Source organism: Hippopotamus amphibius, chromosome 2 (assembly GCF_030028045.1).
Source record: "Hippopotamus amphibius kiboko isolate mHipAmp2 chromosome 2, mHipAmp2.hap2, whole genome shotgun sequence".
NCBI classification, from domain to species: domain Eukaryota; kingdom Metazoa; phylum Chordata; class Mammalia; order Artiodactyla; family Hippopotamidae; genus Hippopotamus; species Hippopotamus amphibius.
The window spans coordinates 151,453,605-151,474,406 of NC_080187.1; the positions used below are offsets into that span (position 1 = coordinate 151,453,605).

Genomic DNA, 20,802 nt, shown 5'->3' on the forward strand with positions numbered 1-20,802 from the left:
TCAAGAAGGAATACACAGGCTGGCACGAGCGGGCAGTCCTCGAAGGTCAGCCCTGGCCTGTGGGCAGCCCCAGAATCTGCTTGGAGAGCCCAAGGGGCCGTGAAGGAAGGGCCCTCCAGGAGGCCCGGGTTTGGTATCACAAAGGCCCCTGGGAGGGGAGGATGCTCTGCTCTCCTGTGTCTGCTTCCCGGCTCAAGCCCCCGGGGAGCACAGAGGCCAGGCTGCCAGAGACCCCCCGGCCACTGCCAAGGCTGAGGACTCTGTCGGGAGTGGCTTTAACAAGAGCTTCTCTGAGAAAGCAACGGAGTCCACGCCAGAAAGAAAGCAACCCCCCTGCAGAGGCACAAGGCCTCCAAGTCCTTCATCTGGAAACTGTAAGGAGGCTTCCTGGGGTTGCTGCATTCAGTGTAAAGGTTTCAAGACGGAGGAGACCAGTGGGACTCAGTGCAGCGATGGTGCAGGGCAGAGCGGGGTGGGAGATGGCGGTGGAGAGACCTGGGGGGCACTGGGGGAGGGATCCCACTCTTTCCAGGAAGACTTCCCTGTGGCCTTTTCCCACTAGGCACTCTTCCAACTGTCGTCTTGACCTTGATGCAGGGGTCAGGGTTGTCCCTGTCGCTCAGCAAAGCAGCTCATCAAACCTCACACCGCAGAGCAGGAGCTCAGTCCTGTTTGCGGAAGAGAAGCCGAGGAAGCTGCTTTGGACTAGCTCCTTCCCCTAGCTGGGCCAGGATTTGCATTTGGCTGTGGGAAGGTCAGCTCCAGGTCTAGGTTTGGGGGTGTAGGGGCAAGGCATGGACATGGCTGGGGCTCTTCAAGGTGAAGGACCAGACTGGCTGTGAGAAGGGCCCTGCCTCCCCCACCCCACTCCATGGTGGGTGGGGTTTGAGCATCCTCCATGATCTCAGGCTGGGCTGAAAGGCTGGGGTCACAGTCCTGCCACTGTCTGGCTCTGTCTTCCCATACCACAGAGATATAGCAATGTCTGTTCCTTATTTTAAGTCGTTGCCTACTTGTGGTTAACAGTTATAAATGTATAAGGTTTTCTTCATGTAAATAAATGGACCCACTGAAGATAATACAGTAGGTTCCTCTATCTTAGCATTCTTGACATCTCAGCTTGGACCAGATCATTTTTGTGTGTGTGGGGGCAGCTGTCTTGTGCATCATAGGATGTTTAGCAGGACCCCCGGGCCTTGTCCACTAGATGCTAGAAGCATCAGCCCCATCTGTGACAACCAAAAATGTCTCCAGACATTTCCAGATCATCACGAAATCGCCTGGTCAGGCCTCACATTCTGATGTGGGAAATGTGGTTAATCTTGGATAAACCAAACACAGCAGATGGAAGAGAAGGAGAGCTGGACTCTGAGCCGGGGGTGCGGCCCTCCAGCTCGGGGGCTGCCCCTGGAGAAATTTTATGTCCCTGTTTCTTTTGGTTCCTTCCTAGAGGTGGTTCCAAGGTTCCAGAGGAGCTCAAGCGAGGTTGCTTCTGGAGCTGAAGGAGGCCTCATGACAATAAATGCTGCCCTTTCTGGAACGTCACAGCTTTTCTTCCTAGTACTGAATGGTACCAACAAATAAGCATCATGATTCTCATCATATCAGACATGACTCTTAAGGTTATAGGGGACAACTCAAACTGACTTCCATAACTGAAAAGTCTAGTGGCAGGAGATCAAGCATGGCTGGATCCAGAGATTCAAATGACGTCATTGAGGCCTAACGCCTCCATCCTCACCCTTGCTTTCCTCTGTCTTAGCCTTGCCCTTCAGCAGCCCCCTGTGAGGAGCTCTGGCAGCTCCAGGCTGGCATTATCCTCACTGCTTATCATCTCAGAGGAAAGAGCATCTCCTGTGTAGCTCTTCAGCAGAAGTCCTGGGATTGAATCTTAAGGGACTCACTGGGGTCACATACCCATCCCTGAGCTAAGCCCTAGAGTCAGGGGGAAGGAATACACAGATTGGTTTGTCCCAGATCACGTGCCCATCCCTGGTGGCATGGGAGGGGTGGAGGATGAGGGACGGGTGGGCCCCCAGAGGGACATTTGAGTGGCCGTTACTGGAAGACGAACAGCTCATTGCTGCATGAAAATACCTTCTATGTTTGCAGCTCAGGGAAGAGCAAAACAGGGCGCCCCTCACCCCCGCTCACAAATACCGGTCACAAATCAGGGGCTCTGTTGGTTTATCTTGCTAATCACTGATGCTCTACTTGCCTCTCAGCAGGAAGCTGTACCAAGCCATCCTTTGCCGAGGGGGTTCAGATCCCTTCCAAATGCTCTCCTTGATGCCCACGGTGAGCTTTCAAGACAGGTCCAGCCAGCCCTTCTGGCCCTGCTGTGATGGAGTTCCACAGTGGGCTCTGTCCCCAGCCTGCCCACTGGTTCCCAAGCACACCCTCTCTGGCCGCACCCAAAGCAGACCCCTCTGGAACTCTCAGGGTGGGTCCTGAAGTCCTGCCCAGGTGTCCCCAGCCCCTCTGCCCTCCTGCCCCTCCAGGCTTTGATCTGGCTCATCTGGGTCCCCACGAGGCTGCGCCAATGTTGTGTCTTGGAGAACAGCATTGGAGTCTTGGTCTGTCCCCCCCAAGAAGTCTGACCTCCTTGTGAAGAATGACCCACCTCTAACAGCCTCCCCCCTTGACCCAAACCACATAATAGGGGGTGTCGGGGAGTAGCCTCACCCCGTCACAATCTGCCCACACGGAGATTGGTGGTGATGCCTCATTCCAATTCTTGTCATCAGACATGCTCAAGGGACTGTCTATATGACATCAATCCAGCTATTTTCACTGTGTCATTCACATACCATCCACCTCGCCCATAAGAGCTACACCCACACCTTACGGCCTGTACTACTTCCCCTCTATCATCTACATGACAGAGTCTCTAAATGAAAGAGGTCTGCACTGTGGTGATTTTTTGCACCCACCTTCACCAAAATGCAGTGGATAACTTCTCTCACGAAAACAACAAACCTCTCTGTGCTTTTCCCAGATGCACCAGCACCCATGTGGTGGACCCCTTGTCAGAGGCCCGCCTGAGGGTGAGGTCCACGCCCCACTCTCCCCAGCCGATATGTGTATCCTGCAGCCTGTTCTGTGTGGTCACTGAAGGCCTGGATCTGGAGGGTCAGGAGCCAGATGGTTCATGGGTTATAATCATCCTCCTATAGCTATAAAGGCCAGGTTTGGGGCTAGAATCTGTGTCCTGAAATTGCTCAAAAAATCAACAGTATTTACTTTGGGGGAAGGTCCTTTGCTTCCATGGTTGGCAAAGGCATTTCATACTACTTCTTTCTGTGTCTGCTAACGTAAAGGAAAAACCTATTAGAGGGGAATCTGGTTAGTGAATTTCCCCAGTGACTTAAGCCTTGATGGTAAGAGAATCAAAGACTCCCATGGGGGTGGTTTCATCCTGGACCTTGGGGGTTTTTGAGGCCAACTTACTCACTTGAACAGAGGAGAAACTATACCAGGTAGGTGATCTCTTCGAAGCCCTGTCCTGGCCGGCGTCTTAGCTAGGGCTGGAATATGGGACCCCTGGCTCCTGGTTCAGGGCACTTTGACTGCACAGGATGAAGGGGTAAGGAAGATGAGCCTAAGTGCTTGGTGTGGACAGGAGGTGAGACCCAACGAGGCTGGTACCGAGTGGTGACCTTATGGAGAGTTGTTCTGCCAACTCTCCCAACAGAGAGAGGGCACGTCTTTGTCAATCAAATCTACTTACACACTCAGCAGAGCAATGAAAGAAAAATTAATCTTCTCTCTTTTGGGAATGACCTTCCCAGCCTATGAGGCAGAGCATTAGTCTTCTGCCTTATATTGGGAACGTGTGCATTATTTTTAAAAACTGAGTTATGCCAAGTGCTGAGGAATTGACAGGTTTTTGGCTCTACTTTCCCCCCTTGTGGGAATTCTGGGGAGCTTCTCTTGACTGAAGGGGATTGGCACCAAGCCTGCAATTCATGAATACTGCCACTAAGTGGCAGTAGGGAGCATGGCCAGGGATTCAACCCTACAGCCCTAGAGGTATATACTTAAGCAGCATCAGAGGGATCTATTTTTTTTCCCTTGGGGAAAGGGACCAGGGATTCCAGAGGTCTGTTACTCTCCAAAGGGTTAAGAACCAGGGTTATGCACAATAATTTAAAATTTTTGCTTTGGGATAGATAATAGTATTATATACTTCAAAAATAGAAAAGGTAATCAGTGAAAAGTCTTCCTGTGGCTCCAGACCTAGCCACCAGTTTTCTTCCCATAGGCAATCAATATTTATGAATTTCTTGTGATTCTTCCGGAGAGGCTGTATGACTGCACACAGCACTCTTTTTTCCCTTTTCTGTTTTTATGTACATGTTGGCCAACCGATCACATCTTCTGCTCTTTGTGCTTTCACTTAACAAACTATCTTGAACCTACCATGTTAATTCATCATATGGGTCCTTGTTTTCTCCTTGTAGTTCAATGTTTGGATGTGCTCTCACATTTTTAACAGTCCCCCATTCATGAACACCGAGGCTGTTTGCAGTCATTTGTGACACAAACAATAATGCAATAAGTAACTCTGCAAAATAATATGGCTATTTTGCACATGTGTGGTAGACATGTTTAAAAACTCCTAGAAATAGAGTTCTTAGGTCAAAGGGCTTATGCATTTGTAATTTTGATAGAATTGATCTAATATTCCTCCATACAAGTTGTGCCGATTTACACTTCTCCAGGGAAATGCAGAAGTTCATGTTTCTCTTTGCCCTCTGGAACATATTGTGTTATTTTATTCCTGGCTCTCTGACAGGCAAAAACCATGGCATCTAGGTATAGTGTTAATTTGCATTTCTTATTCTGAATAAGGAGGACATCTTTTCAGATGTTTAAAAGTCATTTGTATGTTCTTTCCTGTGAACTGTCTGCTCCTTACCTTTGTCTGTTTTTTTCCTACTGAGCTGTTCTTTTTTCTTATCTATTTCTGGATGCTATTGGTATATTAGGGAAGTTAACTGTTGGTGAGATGAGTTGTAGATATTTTGCTCCTGGTTTGTTGCTGACTTTGCTTCTGTGGTGACTACCATGCAGGAATTTTTCTGAAGTCAAATTTAGCAATCTTTTATGATCTTTTCAGTTTTGTGGAATACTGAGAAGAGCCTTCCCTACTCCAAGATTCTTTAAAAATTCTCTGAATAGGGATGGTTGGCTTGAGCCTGGCAGAGTTAGGAGTCCTGAGTGAGGCTGGGGCATGCCTGTGCCTTTGACCCTGTGGACCATGAACAGCAGCTGCTATTGGTCCAGTGTGCAGGGCTGGAGTCTAACCCTGGAGGTTGACAGAGAGCTTGCCCATGGGAGGAAGGGAACCCAAACAGCAAAGACAGCTCAGCTCAGGGGCCTGGGGTGAGCCTCGCCCCTGGCCTTCTTCTGGGCTCTGCCTTTGCCGCCTTCTTCTGGCACTTCATCTGCAAAGCTGCCCTACCAGGATCCCTCCCCCCCCAACCCCCCAAACTGGAGGCTCAGGACCTCTGGGTCACTGTGAGTGTTGGGGGTGCGAGAGGCAGTTGGGGTGTGAGAGGGAGTTGGGGAGGGGGGAGGGAGACAGGCCCGCAGCACCCACCCACAGGAAGTCCACACCAAGTCTGCGCTGGTCCAGCCCAGGACTCAGATTTTCCCAGCCCTTCTGCTCAGGGTCCTGGCACTGACCCTCAGGGCAGCAGGAGGAGGCCCACCCAGGCCTCCTCTCCTCTCTGTGGCACTCCACTTCAGAACTGGCCCCACCACAGTGGCACCCTAATCCAGCCAAAAGAAGAGACAACAGAAGGCAAATAGTCTGGATTTGGGTAGGGAGGCACCAGCGCCCAGCTCGAGCAGACAAGGCACCCTGTGTACTAGTCCAGGTGAAGCCTGCAGGTTACACGACTGTGTGGAACTGCATGAAAGGGCCAGAGGGGTCAAAAGTGACACCAGCGTCTGCAGCACAACCTTTAGGGGGTTTCAGGGGGGTTATTCCCACTGTGGGGTGGATCACCTCCTCTTCTTGGGATGTGTGTGGGGACCTGGAAGTGGACGTGGTTTGGGTCCTCTGCGTTCAGGACCGCAAGGAGGGAGAGGGCTGGGGCGGGGCCCTGGGGGAGGGGAGGCCAGTGGTCGAGGCCAAGGCAGCACAGGACATTGGAAGCGGGATGATGGGATGGTTCCCAGGGACCTGGCGTGCAGCCCGCGACTGGGAGACCTGCGGCAGGAGGCAGGAGGGGGCCTCCCATCCGGAAGAGGCTCTCCGAAGCCGAGATCCCCGCCCCCCCGGGGCTTCTGGCCTGGGGCCCCCTCCCCGTGCGGCGGGGTGCGGGGGCCGAGCAGGGCGCGGTTGCTCGGGCCCCTCCGCCGCACGCGCTCGGGAGCCCGCCAGGGGGCAGCGCGGCCCCCGGGGCAGGTGCGGGCGCAGGCGAGCCTCGCTGTCACCTGTTCCACCCGCCGGAGGACCAGACCCCAACGGCCCCCGATCCCGCAGGTCCGGGGCGCGCCCGGGAATCTGTGTGCTCCCCAGGGCCCGGGGCAGCTGAGCGCCGCGGCTTCCAGGGCTGGGCTGCGGCCCCCGACCCCGAGGCCAGCCCCGCAGGACCGGGACCCAAGGTGCGCCCGCTTGCCCCTCGACTGTCCCGGCGCGGGCCCGGGGGAGGGGGCTGGGCACGCACGCATCTTTGTCCTCCTGCCTGTCTTCCCGCCGCGCGCTCTCGCCGGGCGGGGGGTGCGGGCGAGGCCGGGGCGGGGCGGGGCGCCGGCGGCCAGCCGCAGGCCGGTGCGGGGTGCGCCCGCGGGCCGCGCCGCGTGCGCCGGGCAGGGGCGGCTCTGCGTGCCGTACGCCGCGTCCGGGGCGCGCCCGCCGCTATCCAGCTTCCCGGGCTCGGCAGCATCTCGGTGCGCGGCTCACAAAGAGCTGCGGCGGCGGCCCCGCGCTCGGCCTCGCGGACGGAGCGGCGGCGGGCGGCGGGCGGCCGTGCACCCGCGGGGCCCCGCGCCCGGGCCAGGTAAGCAGGGGTCCCGGCCCCCGGATCCGCCTTCGGTCGCAGCCTGAGGGCGCCCGGGAGGGCGCCGGGGGCCGGGTAGTGAGGAGCGCGGTGGGGCGGAGCTGCGGGCGGGGGGCGCCGCCTGGATCTGGGGGTGCGGACCGGCGACCCCTGGACCGGCGGGCGGGCGTGCGGGAGGGCGGGGTGGGGCCGAGCCGGCGGCTCAAGCATCGCTGGCGGGGGGGTGCGGTGGCGAGGTGCGACCGGGCGCGGACCAGGGGCGCGGGCCGGCGGCGACTGCCCGCTGGGGTCCCTCCGGGATGGCCGGGCCGCTGGAGCGTTCCGTGGCCCCGCTCGGCGCTGGCACCGAGTCCCCGTGCAGGGCGGCAACTCCCGAGTTTGGGGCCGTTTCTGGGTTCCCTGCCTCCCGGGAAGCCGAGCCCGGGTCTTCGAGCCCTCCCCCTTTTCCCTTTATAACGAGGCCCAGCGGGAGAAACTCCTCAATTAAAAATCTCACAGCCCGGTTCCCCGCGCTGCCGGCGCGGGGCTCGGGGCGCGGCGGGGACCTGCCCCATTGGCCCAGCCCCTTCTCCCACACCCTCTCCACCCCGGCCAGGCTGCTGTTGGGAGGTTGGCCTACTGATGGTCAAGGCGAAGGGTGAGACCCCTTTCCCGAGCTGGGCTCTGCTCCGGGCCAGCGGGGCGGCGGGCCTCGGTGTGCCAAGGCCGGGGGCGAACTTGCCTTGGTGCCGGTGCCGAGGGAGGGTCGCGGGGGGCCTGCCCTGCCAGAGCCTCGAGGAGCGCGGAGGCTGAGATTAGCCTGCTGGTCTCAACTTAGTATATACTTGTAGAAGGAAGACTTTAATTTTTCGTATCTGTTCAGATACGGCCTGACAGGGACCAACGTGAAATCTGGTTAAGTGAATTCACAGATGGCCGTGGGATGGTCAGGTACCCCAAACCGGGCATCTCCTTTGTACTCTTTATCCTGTGAACGGAGCTGTCCCTGACCTTCTCAGCCTCTGTACCTTTTCTAAGAATTACCGCCTCCTCCCCCCGCCCCCCCCCCCCCCCCCCCCCGCCTCCGAGAAAAACAGTGGTTTTAGAAATAATGACCTGAAAGCTTCGAGGGTGGGAACAGGACAGCTTTTCCTGGGGTGCACATTGGATGCCCTCTGCAGGTACCCAGAGTCTGATGGGTGGTTCTTTTCTCAGGCCTCTGGGTTAGTGGTCCTTCTGGTGAGGTGAGGGGGGCGGTGGGGCGTCTCTCCTCTTCTCGTGGGCGGCATTCACCCTGCAGGGGACTTGGTCGTATTTCCTAGTCCAGTGCTGCCAGGATGCCCTGCCCTGTGCCCTCACTCTTGGGGGGCTGTCTGCGCTGCCTCCATCTGCACTTAGGGGGTCTCCTGAGTGAAGAATGACACTAGCACAGAGCCTGCTGGGACTCCGGGTGGTGTCCAGGGCAAGTTGGAGCTTGCTGAGGGTTGGTTTGCTGAGCGGGCAGCCTCCCGGGTGGGCACCACAGCCCCGGCAGAGAGACCCTTGGTGTGGTCTCCAGGCTGGGCCAGGTCTGGGTGGTGGCTTTAGTGTTAAGGCGTCCCAAGAGTCTGCTGTGGGGCCTGCCTGTGTCTCCAGACCTCTACTCGTAGGTGGGGGAGCAGGGTGGAGCCCCTCCCCCAGCGCCTGCCTTTCCCTCTCCGGGGTACTGGGCTTCTTCTCCTGGGAGAAGTGTGGGCTGAACCAGATGGGGTGTGTGTGTATGTGAGTGTGAGAGCCAGGGTGGGTGCTGGCAGGCGGGCGAAGGCCATGCCAGTCAGTTCCATACTCTCTTGCACCTTGCTTGCTTTCTTGGGCATCCCCGGCTGGAGTTGTGTCTGGTTAACTCGTCTGCATGACTCTCCCTTGAGTACTTCTAACCCTTTTTTAAAAAAATAAAATAAAATACAGGTTTCACAGGAGTAATTGTTGGGGACGGATTGTGAAATGGAGGCGCATAAATAATCCAATTTGCCAAGGGAGCTAAGAAGTGCTGGATAAAAATAAAAGATAATTGTAAAAGGCACCCGTCGCACCCCTGAAGCTGAGAGGGAGCGCTAAAACACCTTGATGTTTCCTAGACACAACTGAGGAACTCAGAGGAAAAGCACATGTGGTGGTCGCAGGGCTTTGTTTGGATTGGGTGGGGGAGGGTAGGGGCAGAGGAGGGTGGGACACAGCTCCCTCCAGGTCTCAGCTCCTCCAAGGTGCCCCTCCTCCCTGTCCTTGACCCTGCGCACCCGACCCAGCAACTCCACAGGTCAGGGCCTCTAGTGACACTAGGGTCTGAAGTCTTAGGGAAACCTTTATCGTCGGGGGAGTCGGGAGGGCTAGGAAGGAGCAGGTGAGCACAGAGACCCCGAGCTGGCCTCAGGGCCTTCCAGAACAAGTGTTAGAAAGCAGCACGCCTGCCTTGCAGCCTGGCCTTGAGAGAGCGGGAGAGAGCCTGGGGTCCCATAGCCCTGGCCTTGCTCGGGTGGGGAGTGGCATGGGCACTGACTGTCGTTCGGCTCCATCCCCGATATAGGTCATGTTTGAGATGACTGCCGGCCAAGTGGGGGCCCTGGTGCTTGTTGGTGGTGCCCCCAGGGAGGATTCTCCAGCCCCTTCCTCTCCTGAGGCTCCACCCACCTCCTTGGTCGGGTCCAGCTGGTGCCTGAGAGTAGCCTGCAGGCACAGGCTGAATCAGCCGACGTGGGCGCCGTCTTCCCTGCCTCTCCTGCCGCCAGTCCTCCGTTCTCCCTGTCCTTTTGGATAACAGGGGAGCCCAGGGAGGGCAGTGACCTCAGAGCCACGCAGCTGGGCTCTCTCTGTAGGGCTTGAAATTCCCAGGTCTGCTTGGGAACCCTCTGTTTTGGTGGGTGCTGTTGCTGCATGACTTGTGACTCCTGGGCCAGCTGCAGGGTGTCCCAGGTTGGGCTGGTCTGGTGTTCCTCACTCACACCCACAGTGGCTCCCCAGTGCCCACTCCACACCCACATTCCTCAGCCTGATTTTTTTTTCAAGTTCCCTTCCTCACTCCCAGCCATTCTGTCCAGGCTCTGGTCAGGCAGGCTCACTGCCCAGGCTCTCTTTGTGTTGTCTCCCCCCACCCCCACCTGCCACCTTGGCCCGGGGCCCTGAGTCCATCCTTGATCATCCTAGATGAATATAGACTCTTTTCCTCTTGTCCTTTGTTCTTCAAGCTTGCCAAGCTCCTGCCTGCCTCAGGGCCTTTGCACCTGCCTTTCCCTCTCCCTGGCACATGCCTCCTCCAGATGTCTACCTGACTTGCTCTCTCACTACTTCTCTGTCTGTATTTCAGTTCCTAGACCACCCTACATAAATTAGCATCACTTCCCCCTTTCATGTTAACCTTGCTTTGTACCAATTTCTTATTTATATACTTTGTTTATTCAGTCTCTTACCACTCTAACATAAAGACTTTGTTGACCTCTGTATCCTTGACAGCAAGAATAGTGCCTGGCACCTCATAGACCCTCAGCAGTATTTGTTGCATGAATGAACAAATGAATGAATGAAATCCCAGGAGCGTCATGCTTCCTTCCAGCATCAGCCTGGCACCCTGCTGCTCCCTTCCCGAGACCCAGCGCTGGAACCGAGCTGGATTCACAGCCGGATCCCTCCCAGCGCTTAGAACAGAACCTTGCCCACGGTGAACAAGCAGGAGAGAGCCATGGAATGGTGGGGGCAGGTCGGATGTCACGTAGGCCAGATGACAGCGTGGCCAGGAAGGCAATCCAGCCCCGGGAGTAGGCGTTCTGATCCTTCACGGGAACGCCCTCTGGGATATTCGGTTGTTTGGATGGTCTGCGCTTGGGCTGTCCCTGTGGTCACCTGGGTTACGGATGTGCTGGGGATGAGGCCCCTCTTGCCCAGGTTCCCTTTCCCCTCCATCTAGAGGTTTCTAAACTGGTCTTTTGCCTTATGTCAGACCCAGCATCTCCAGGCTCCCGGCCGCTCTGCCTGTCCCTGTTTGCCAGCCTCCCCTGCCTCGTTCTCCCTGTCTGTGTTCTGGCCCTGTTGGGGAAGGCGCTCTGGTGTTATAAGGAGGAAGGTCTGGTTTTATAAGGAGGAAGGTTCTGCCACTAATCCCGGGGGCTTTGAGCGAGTCACCGGCCTTGGGAGCCTGTCTCAGTATCTGTCACATGTGCATGATAACTCTCGCCGAGGCAGTTTTGAGGCCCAGACGAGATCCACCATTGAACTGATTTGAGATATCAGGACGACGGCCAGAGCTTCTTGGGGTGCCGGTGGTCCCAGGCTTGCTGCGGCTTTTCCTGTTTTACTGGGAGTTTGAAGGGTCAGCTTTGCTAGCTTCACGTACAACCTAGTGAGAGAACGTAGTGCTTCCTAGACTCCAAAGTGCTGTTCTGATGTAAGGGGCTGCATTGTGGTTTTGCGTCTGAAGGATCAAAATTAAGAAAGAAAAAACGTGGGGTTGAGATGCCGGCATCTCCTGACCGCAGAGATATTTGCATCTTGTGGTTTTTCTGAAAACGGAAGCAACTGGCATTTGAAGGTGGTTTTGGATGGAGAAATCAACCAGAATGAAACACACGTCATTGGACACTTCTGTGTGTTGCCTTCTTCTCCTCTGTGTGTGCTGTTTTAAATAGTTTCCCACCAAGCCCAAGAGGCAGGTCTTCACTTGGCAGCCAGAGGCTGAGGACCAGGCAGCTGTGACTTGCCCGAGGGGGCTGCTGTTTCAGGGCAGCGCTGGGACTGGTTGGCGAGTGTGAGGAGTCCATGACCTCCCCCCCCACAACTCCTCCCTCTGGTCCATCCTCCCTACCCCACCCCCATATCCCACTGGGGCCCAGTTTGCATCAGATTTGTTGTTAAACTGTGTGGGCATGACTAGGACTTGTGACCACTTATGTGATGAGTACAGGGGTTCATTTTCAGCCTGCGCCTAGAAAGTCAGATGGTGGTGACCCGTGGACCTGAGCTCTGGTTGGCAGTTGGAGAGTAATGGACATGTCACAGGTGACCCAAGGCCCTTCATGGGGACAGAGGGCTTGGGAGCTTGCCATCCAGGACAACAGCTAACATTGGTGGTGGGCTGGTAAGGTGTTTTCCTTCTTGCACTCGGAGGTACCGTGGATTCTTGCACACCCTGCACCTGGAATCAACTCTGCTAAGAGACGTTCAGCTCTAAAATGTTCAGGCACCTGTTCTGAACAAATTCTAATTAGTCAACAGTCAATGAGTAGGAGCACACTATTGCCATTTAGAATTTTCAGTTGGGAGATATATACATATATATATATATGTATAATTGTATTTAAAAATATACATATTTATTTCTCATTGGGTTGGCTTTACGTTTGTGGAATTGATTCTCCAGCAAGGCAGCTCTAAATATGAACTTCTCTGAACTGTTGTATGCCTCGCTAATTTTCATAAAAAAATGTAGTGTATAGTTTTCCCCAGTTGGTCTATCAGTCGTCTTGGAAAGATCCATTGTTAAGAAACTACGAGACCCGTTCGCTGAGTGAGTACGTGCGTTTAGGGATGATGGATTTCTCAGGCCCGTCTGGCAACAAGCATGCACATTGCTCAAATAAAACACAGTTTACGTTCCTCGGTCTTTTGGTGTAATGAGCGGGCCGTGTGCTCTGACATCTGTCTGTATTATCCAGAGCGGGTGACAGCTGTCAGGGGTGGGGAATCAGAAGCTCCAGAAAGCCTTCAGCAGCCGGCCAGCTAGCCAGCGTGGCTGCTGGGAATTTGACTGACTCCTCCCAAGAGGGGCACACGGAGGCCTGCACTTCCTTCCTTGCCAGCCACCAGCTGTGGTGAGGATGGAGTGACACCAGATGTGTGTGAGCGTTTGTTACAGCAGAGTACCCAGTCAGTGCCAGTCACTGGGCTTGGGGTGTGTGTGTGTGTGTGTGTGTGTGTGTCCCCAGCTTGCCTGCCAGGCCTCAGATACCAGGCACTACCTTGGGTCTCTAGCTGGTCCCCGCTGATCACAGTGAGAGCTGGTGGCAGGCTGCTGGACAGGGAGTCCTGGCCATGGGTCCCGGCACTGCCTGCCTGGCCTGACCTGACTGTTAGATCATGAGTCCCTGAGGCAGGCCTGACCCCTCCTGAACATGCGTTTCTCCGTGTCCGTGTACTGCACAGATTCTGCCTGAGACTTTTCCCTGCTCTTCGGGTGGCGGACAGGCGTGAGCCAGTGTGGCGGGGTGGACATGCCATCTGCTTCCAGCTCTTGGGGGGATGTCTCTCTGCTGTTTCGTGGGTTGGAATCTCTGAGAGCAGAAGCCCCTCCAGACCAAGAACTCTTGATTGTGTCTCTCCTTTGGGCATTAACAGATTTCAGCTTTTCAATTAATTGCATTTCATTAAGGAACAGTTTTCTTCTTGATCACAGGCTGGTCTGTGCTTAATCAGCAGTGAGGACTGTGCGGCTTCAGTGACTGTGACCCCCGCGCCAGAGGCAGAGGCACTTCTAACTTGCATCAACTTCATGGGGGAGCTACCTTGGGGGCCCCGGGATGTGGCAGTGTGCTCCCCACTCCTCGCTGCCTTCACTCTGCATGTGTTGCTCCTTTCATTTGTCGTATAAGATGACTCTCTAATAATGGAAACAAAGGGGTTCCGGGCACTTAAATGGCAGCCCCCCCCCCACCCCCATCACTTACCTCCTAGCCCTCTGATCTTCGGGGTCTCTGCAGTGCGGGCCTCGAGCCCCTTTGCTGGGAGCTCCATCCATCCATCCTTCCATCCATCCAGCAGGTATTTCCCGAGTGCCTGCTCTGTTCTATCGCTCCTGATCCCTGTCAAGAGCTGGGTGGAGTCAGGAGAAAAGAACGGAAGTTGGGGGGTGGGTTCTGGGGAGCACCGGTGGGCATTAGAGCCCGAGGCTGGCTCTGGCCCCAAAGTGTTCCCAGAGCATCCCAAGCTGGAAGGTTTGAGCTCCCAGTGGCGGGGGGGGGGGGGGCATGGGTCAGGGTCAGGGGTCCCATCATGAAAGAGTGGGTGGGTTTGCCCATCCAGAGCTCAGGCCAGAAGAGCCTCCAGGCAGAAGGGCCAGCCTGGAGTGGGGCACTTGGTGTGGGGGTGGGGCAGAGTGTCTGGCAGCAGGATAATGTGGTTTGGGCACGTCAGAGAAAGAGATGGTGAGTTCTGACCGTCAGGGGCTTGAGATGCCTTGGAGGCCTGGAGGAATCTTGCTGTGGTTGAGGGCAGAGCAGGTGGGGTGACACACACTCTGTATCTAGAAGGTGTTTCCATCACCCAACTTTGAACCAGTTGGACCGAGGGAGGGGTGGTGAAGGATGAGGAGGCAGTGTGTGATGAGAGCCAGGGGAGGGCACGGGGAGGGAGCTGTGGAGGTACGTGGAGGGGTACCCCCAGGTGTGAGGGAGCTCTGGGAGGAAGTGCTGCCGGGAGGTGTGGGGAGGGAGGAAGGATGGAGCCCACCGCCTCGTGTGGGAGGAGGCTGCTGCCTCCACGTCCTGGCCTTGCTAGCTCGGATGTTTCATTTTCCCCTTTAGAGATTTACAGGCTTTATAGATTAAATTGCCACTGTTCCTCTACAAGAACGACAAAATCCATGACAAAGCATAAATCACATTATTAATTTGCTCACACAGAGTTAACCTCTACGGCCCCGCTGACTTACTTGTAAGGACGAAGGTTGGCTGGGAGATGAGGAGGCCTCTGTCCAGTTGTCAGCGAGCGTGAAATTCTAGAGGGACGCAGGTCTCAATGGCCAGGCCACCCTGTCCACCTGGTGGACATCCTTGTCCCGTTGCCAGGGCTCCTGGTGGCTTTCTGACCTTTGCAGGGAGGGGAACCGAGTCCTGCACCGGCTGTACAGAGGGCAGAGGGCACGGGGAAGATGGGCTGCAGGTCAGGAAACTGGGCTCCAGAGGCCTCTGCAGGCTGGTGAGCTCAGGGGGAGTGTCCTGGAGGGCTCCTCTCAGGGGCCCTGAAACCCTGGGCACCCGCAGCTCCTGCCTTGTCTTCCCCTTTCAGGCTCTGATGGGCTATTTATCCTGCGGGTAATGATGGGTCAGAAAACATGTCTTGCAGGTGCTCCCCTTTCCAGAGATACGGGCAGCCTGCTCTTTGCACTGGTACAGGTGGGGGTGGGCACCACTCCCTCCCGAGGCCTGGCCTCCGCAGGGACCCGGCTTGGATGCTGGTGAATTCTTCCTTCACGGCTTCCTGCCGTGCGCCGGAGCTGGAAACTGCCTGCTAACTGTGGGGCAATTAGAAGTCATGATTTGTTGGGAGTAAGATGCATTTGATGGAGGTGGGGAGCTCTCTCTGTGTTTTGACCTTTCTGCCTCCAAGGGGACAGGTGAGGATTGCATGCTGCGGGGGTGGGGTGGGGGGCAGGTCTGGGGCTTGCTCTCCTGATGGTCAAACACCTAATATCACGCTGCAGTTCGTGTTGACTGATGCCTCAAACCAGCTTTTTTCCTTTACAGCGATGTAGAGAAGCCAGACTTGGTGTATTTAATATCCGATATTTCATGGCAGAAAGCCAGCAGTCACACTGGTGGTCACACCTCTCCGTGGTCACGTGTGGTACCCACAGCAGTAGATGGGCCGTCACCGCGCAAACTTGGTCAGCAGCTGCTGCCAGCCCATGCAGAGGATTCTGTAAAATCCACGTGTACTTGTAGAAATACCAATAGGGTTTAATGTCCCAATGTAATGATCACTTCCTTGAAGTGAAATTAGCTCTGGTTTAAGGAAGTAAATGGAGACATAACATGTTCATTTGGGACTGAACTGTGCCTCACTCACCCCAGTTCCCGACAGTGGTCTAGAAGCTCTCATGTGTTTTCCTTATGGAAACTGTCCGGGTTGGCAGGGGCCTGGAGGCCGTGGTGGGTGTCCATCGTCTAGAATTCATGGCAATGCATTGCTTGCACCCAGCTGGACCTCGCATTTCAGACCCTGACACCAAACACACGTTTTGTCCTCCACACCGTGTGCTTAGTGGAAGATGTTCTAACAAATTACTCATCTTAAAATAATGCACTGAAAAAAAAAAAAATGCACTGTCCAAGAAAAAGGCAAACAACTGAGTAGAAAAAGGGGCCAGAGACATTTCACCAAAAAGAAGACCCAGGGACTTCCTTGGTAGCACAGTGGTTAAGAATCCACCTGCCAATGCAGGGGACACAGGTTCCATCCCTGGTCAGGGAAGATCCCACGTGCTGCGGAGCAGCTAAGCCCGTGCGCCACAACTACTGAGCCTGCAAGCTACAACTACTGAGCTCATGTGCTGCAACTACTGCAGCCTGTGCCCCTAGAGCCGATGCTCCGCAATAAGAGAAGCCACCGCAGTGAGAAGCTCGTGCACCACAATGAAGAGTAGCCCCTGCTCCCCATAGTTGGAGAAAGCCTTCACGCAGCAATGAAGGCCCAGTGCAGCCAAAAATAAAGAAAATAGTTAAATTTAAAAAATTAAAAGTAAATAAGTAAATAAATTTATATAAAAAAAGAAGGCCCAGTAGGTCCTCAACTCCATTAGTCATCAGGGAGGGAAATGCAAAATAAATTGTAAATGTATTAGCATTTCCATAGAAACAGAATCAATTGTGTGTGTGTGTGTGTATGTGTGTAATATATGTATTTATTTTTGGGGGGTTTTTGGCCGGATCTTGTGGCTGTCAGAGTCTTAGTTCCCTGACCAGGGATTGAACCTGGGCCATGGCAGTGAAAGCACAAAGTCCTAACCACTGGACCGCGAGGGAATTCCCTGTGTTTGGAAATTTATTATGAGGACTCACATGATTATGGAGGCTGAGAAGTCCCCAGATCTGTGGTTAGCAGCTGGAGGCCAGGAAAGCTGGTGTGTAATTCAGTCTGACACTTGAAGCCTCAGGACTTGGGGAGCCCATGGTGTGAATCCCAGCCCAAGGGCAGAAGATGAGGTGAGAGGTCTCAGCTCAACAGTGAGGCAGGAAAAAGGGCAAATCCCTCCTTCCTGCACCTGTTGTTCTGTTCAGGCCCTCAGTGGGTTGGATGCTGCCCAGCCGCATTGGGGAGCGCATCTGCTTTACAAGTCCACTGATGCAAGTGCTCATCTCATCCAGAAACACATGCACCCAGAAACAATGTTTAATCTGGGTGCCCTGCAGCCGGTCAAGTTGACACATAAAGTTACCCACCCTAATTTGATACCATTACACACACACCAGAAAGGCTAAAATTGAAAAGAGCAGAAACTAGGCATTGAAGAGGATGTGGACCAACTGGAACTCTGATGGTTGATTGGGGTATAAATTCATAGAGCTGCTTTGGGAATCGGTTTTGCAGTGTCACCTAAAGTTAAAAATGCACATACTCTGTGACCAGCAGTCCTGCTCTGAGTGAAACTGGGTGCAACGTCCACACGGCCACTGTTGTGGGCTGCAAGTCCCCTAAAGAACCTGTGTATGTGACCTTACATGGCAAAGCTTTTGCAGACGTGAGTCAGGACACTGAGATGAGGAGATGATCCCAGATCATCTGGGTGGGCCCTGCATGCTAGCATAAGGGTCCTTTTTTCTTTTTCTGGCCGCACTGCGAGGCTTACAGGATCCTAGTTTCCTGACCAGGGATTGAACCCGGGGCCCTGGCAGTGAGAGCGCTGAGTTCTAACCACTGGACCAGCAGGGAATTCCCCACAAGGATCCTTCTAAGAGAGAGGCAGAGGGAGAGTGGACACAGGAGAAGGCAGTGACCACAGAGGCAGAGACTGGAGTGATGTGGCCACAGGTCAAGGAATGCCGGCAGGACCCGCAGCTGGCAGAGGTGATTCTCCCCTGGAGCCTCCAGAGGGAGGTTGGCCCTGCCACCGCCTTGATTTCAGGCACTGAAACTTCTTTTAGACTCCTGGTCTCCTGAACTTGAGTTGTTGAAAGCCACGTGTTTGTGGCGATTTGTTCCAGGGGCCACAGGAAACTAGTAGAGCCACCCAGACGCATGCACCAGAGCATCCGTAGAAGTGTGGTTGTCACTGCCAGACTGCAGACAACCCGAGGTCCACTAGCAGCAGACTGGTCCATACACTGAGCCTCATTACACATGGAAACCACCCAGCAGGCTGAGACAGACATTGCGAGTGTGTGCAGTCCCGGAGGAGTCCTGCCACATAATGTTGAGCCAAACCCCCAGAAACTAGTGTCTGTAAGGCCCTACTGCATGGCTCCACTGATGGCAGAGGCAACAAGCCACTCTCTCCTGTGGGGGTGGGAAGTCAGGGTGCCCTTGGGAAATGGTGATTAGAGGGGCCACCGGGAGGGCACCTGGGTTCTGGAGGGGCTGACAATATCCCATTTCTTTTTTTTTTCCTTTTTAAAAATGTTATTGACATACAGTTGACTTACGATGTTGAGTTAGTTTCTGCTGTACAGCAAAGCGACCCAGTTATACACATGTGTACATTCTTTTTCATATTCTTTTCCATTATGGTTTATCACAGGATATTGAATATAGTTCCCTGTGCTGTACACTAAGACCTTGTTGTTTATCCATCCTGTATGTAATAGTTTATATCTGCTAACCCCAAACTCACAATCTACCCCTCCCCCACTCCCCTTCCCCTTCAACCACAGTCTGTTCTTTGTGTCTGTGAGTCTGTTTCTGTTTTGTAGATAAGTTCATTTGTGTCATATTTTAGATTCCACATATGAGATGTCATATAATATTTGTCTTCTTTGTCTGACTTACTTCACTTAGTATGATAATCTCTGGGTCCATCCATGTTACTGCAAGGACAATATCCCATTTCTTGATCTGTGTGTGATTTGCCTGGGTGGGTTCCAATTTATGATAAGGAACTTTTCAGTGTCTATATTAAACTTCAATAAAAAGTGAAAAAAAAAAGAGCAGCATAGCATCTTGGGATTTTCAAGAACTTTCAGTTGAGTGACTCATGGCTTATTTTCCTGCTGGAACAATAATATCAAAATGAAGATTACATTTAATTTAATGTGAGATGATTAAATGTGGCCATTCCAACAAGTGCTTATTAATATTTAGATACACATTGTATTTTCTAAATGAAATCAGAGTCCATAAACCCAAGTAGGATGCTGAGATCTATACACAGGTAATTGATATGGATAAGTTCCTTCTATGAGAGGAGTTTTTCTTTCTGTACGAGAAGGAACTGTGCCCTTAAGGAAAACCAGACACAAACAGCCCTGAGCGCTTGAGGGTCACATGCTCCGGGATTTCAGGACGAGCGTGGAGCAAGATGGTGTACATGAACAGCTCCTTTGGGTCAGCCCAGAAATTGTGGGCGGGGGTTCTGCGGGGCCTCCTGTCTGACACTCTTCAGGCCACCCTGCCCATCATGCCAAGCTCCTAGCGGTCCCTGCTGTCTGTGTCCACAGCTCTCCCTGGCAGCTTTCCTGGCCCCTCCCACCCCTCCCGTCCCTGGGAGACTGTCTATCAGCCATCCACGAGGTGACTGCCACACAATTTGCTTTGGGCTGGGTCCTGCGTGTGGTCATCCCATCAGAGCTTGCGCAAGCGTGGTCTGTGCTCCCGTGCCGTCGGAAGCAGATGAGACCCGCAGCAAGTGGTCTCTTCTGGGGTGGTCCAGAGAGATGCAAGGGAGGCCTGGAGGTGATGCGTGGCTGCAGCGGTCCTGGGCATGCTCCTGGCTCCACTCTGCCGGACTCCCGGCCCTGTCCTGGTGCTGGGGTAGCACGGCGGCTTCATCCATGTGGCCGGAGGATCAGAACAGCGGTCTGAGGGCTGTGCTTGGACAGGTGAAGGCTGGGGTCTGGGTAGGGGTGCATTCGAACGGCCCCCACCCTCCAGGACCCGTTTGGGAGCTGGCCTGGCCCAGTGGGCCCTGCAGATCTGGTCGGTCTCTCCCCAGGGTCTTGTAGCCCGTGTTTATGATACGGAAAGCACCTCTGCTTGTCGGTGGAGGTGGGGGGGGGGGCGGGGGCGGGGGGTTCCAGTACTTTGCCCGTGGTTGGGATTTTAGGGGCGGTCATATCTGTGGGTGATGTGGTTCAGAAGTCTAGAAAGGTGAATTCTCCGAGCCTGGTGAATGCCCTCCAGCTGCACCTCCTGCAGCCTCCCCGATCCCCATCCCGCCGTCTGAAATGCGACCCCCTGCTCGCTTCTTACACGGCCAGTGGGTGGCGGAGGGTGTGGGGCTGGGCCAGGGGCAGCTTTCGCTCTGGACAGTTAGCTAGGGAGCCGGACTTCCGCCAGAGGCCCGCCCTGCTCTTGCTGGCGCGAGGGCTGTTCCTGGCAAACTGGCCACCCTGGGGACATTGGGACAGCTCAGAAGGAGGCATTTCAGCGTGTGCAGTGTGCAAAGCATCACGCTAGGTTCTTGCAGGCACGTAGGAAACAGTGCGGGGACTGGACCCTCAGGGAGCTTTTGATTTGTGTGTGTGTTGGGGGGGATGTCAGCCCTCGTTGGAGGTAAGAAGAAAAGGCCACAGGGGGCTCCTGCGGGGTGTGGCCAGAGCGGGAGGTTCAGGCCTGCAGGAGTGGGAGGGGGTGGAACTCCCCCCTTCTCAAGGGTTGGCTGTACCTGGTAACATCCGTCCAAAGAGCACAGCCTGGAAAGGGGGAAACAGAGGAACTTGACAGTGGAAAAAAACCAACACCCCTGCCTCCACCAGGGGATCCAGGTTTCCCAGCAGTGGTGGGTCACCTTGATGGTGTGCCCCTGCATGCGATGTAATGGGGATGGCTCTTCACCTCTGTGGTCTTTCTCCCCAAACCCAGATAACTTCTGTCTAATTATAAGAAAAACAGCAGTTCAATTCCAGCAGGGGGTGTT

General features: G+C 54.7%; 1 protein-coding gene across 1 annotated transcript in view; it reads left to right on the forward strand.

Annotated features, from left to right (window-relative positions):
• Positions 1-6,880: 6,880 nt before the first annotated feature.
• The window catches only part of APBA2 (amyloid beta precursor protein binding family A member 2), a 248,017-nt gene continuing 234,095 nt past the window's right edge, over positions 6,881-20,802 (forward strand). Inside the window, exon 1 of the mRNA XM_057722046.1 lies at positions 6,881-7,013. The gene's annotated coding sequence lies outside the window, so the exon portion shown is untranslated. The remainder of the gene's footprint in view (positions 7,014-20,802) is intronic.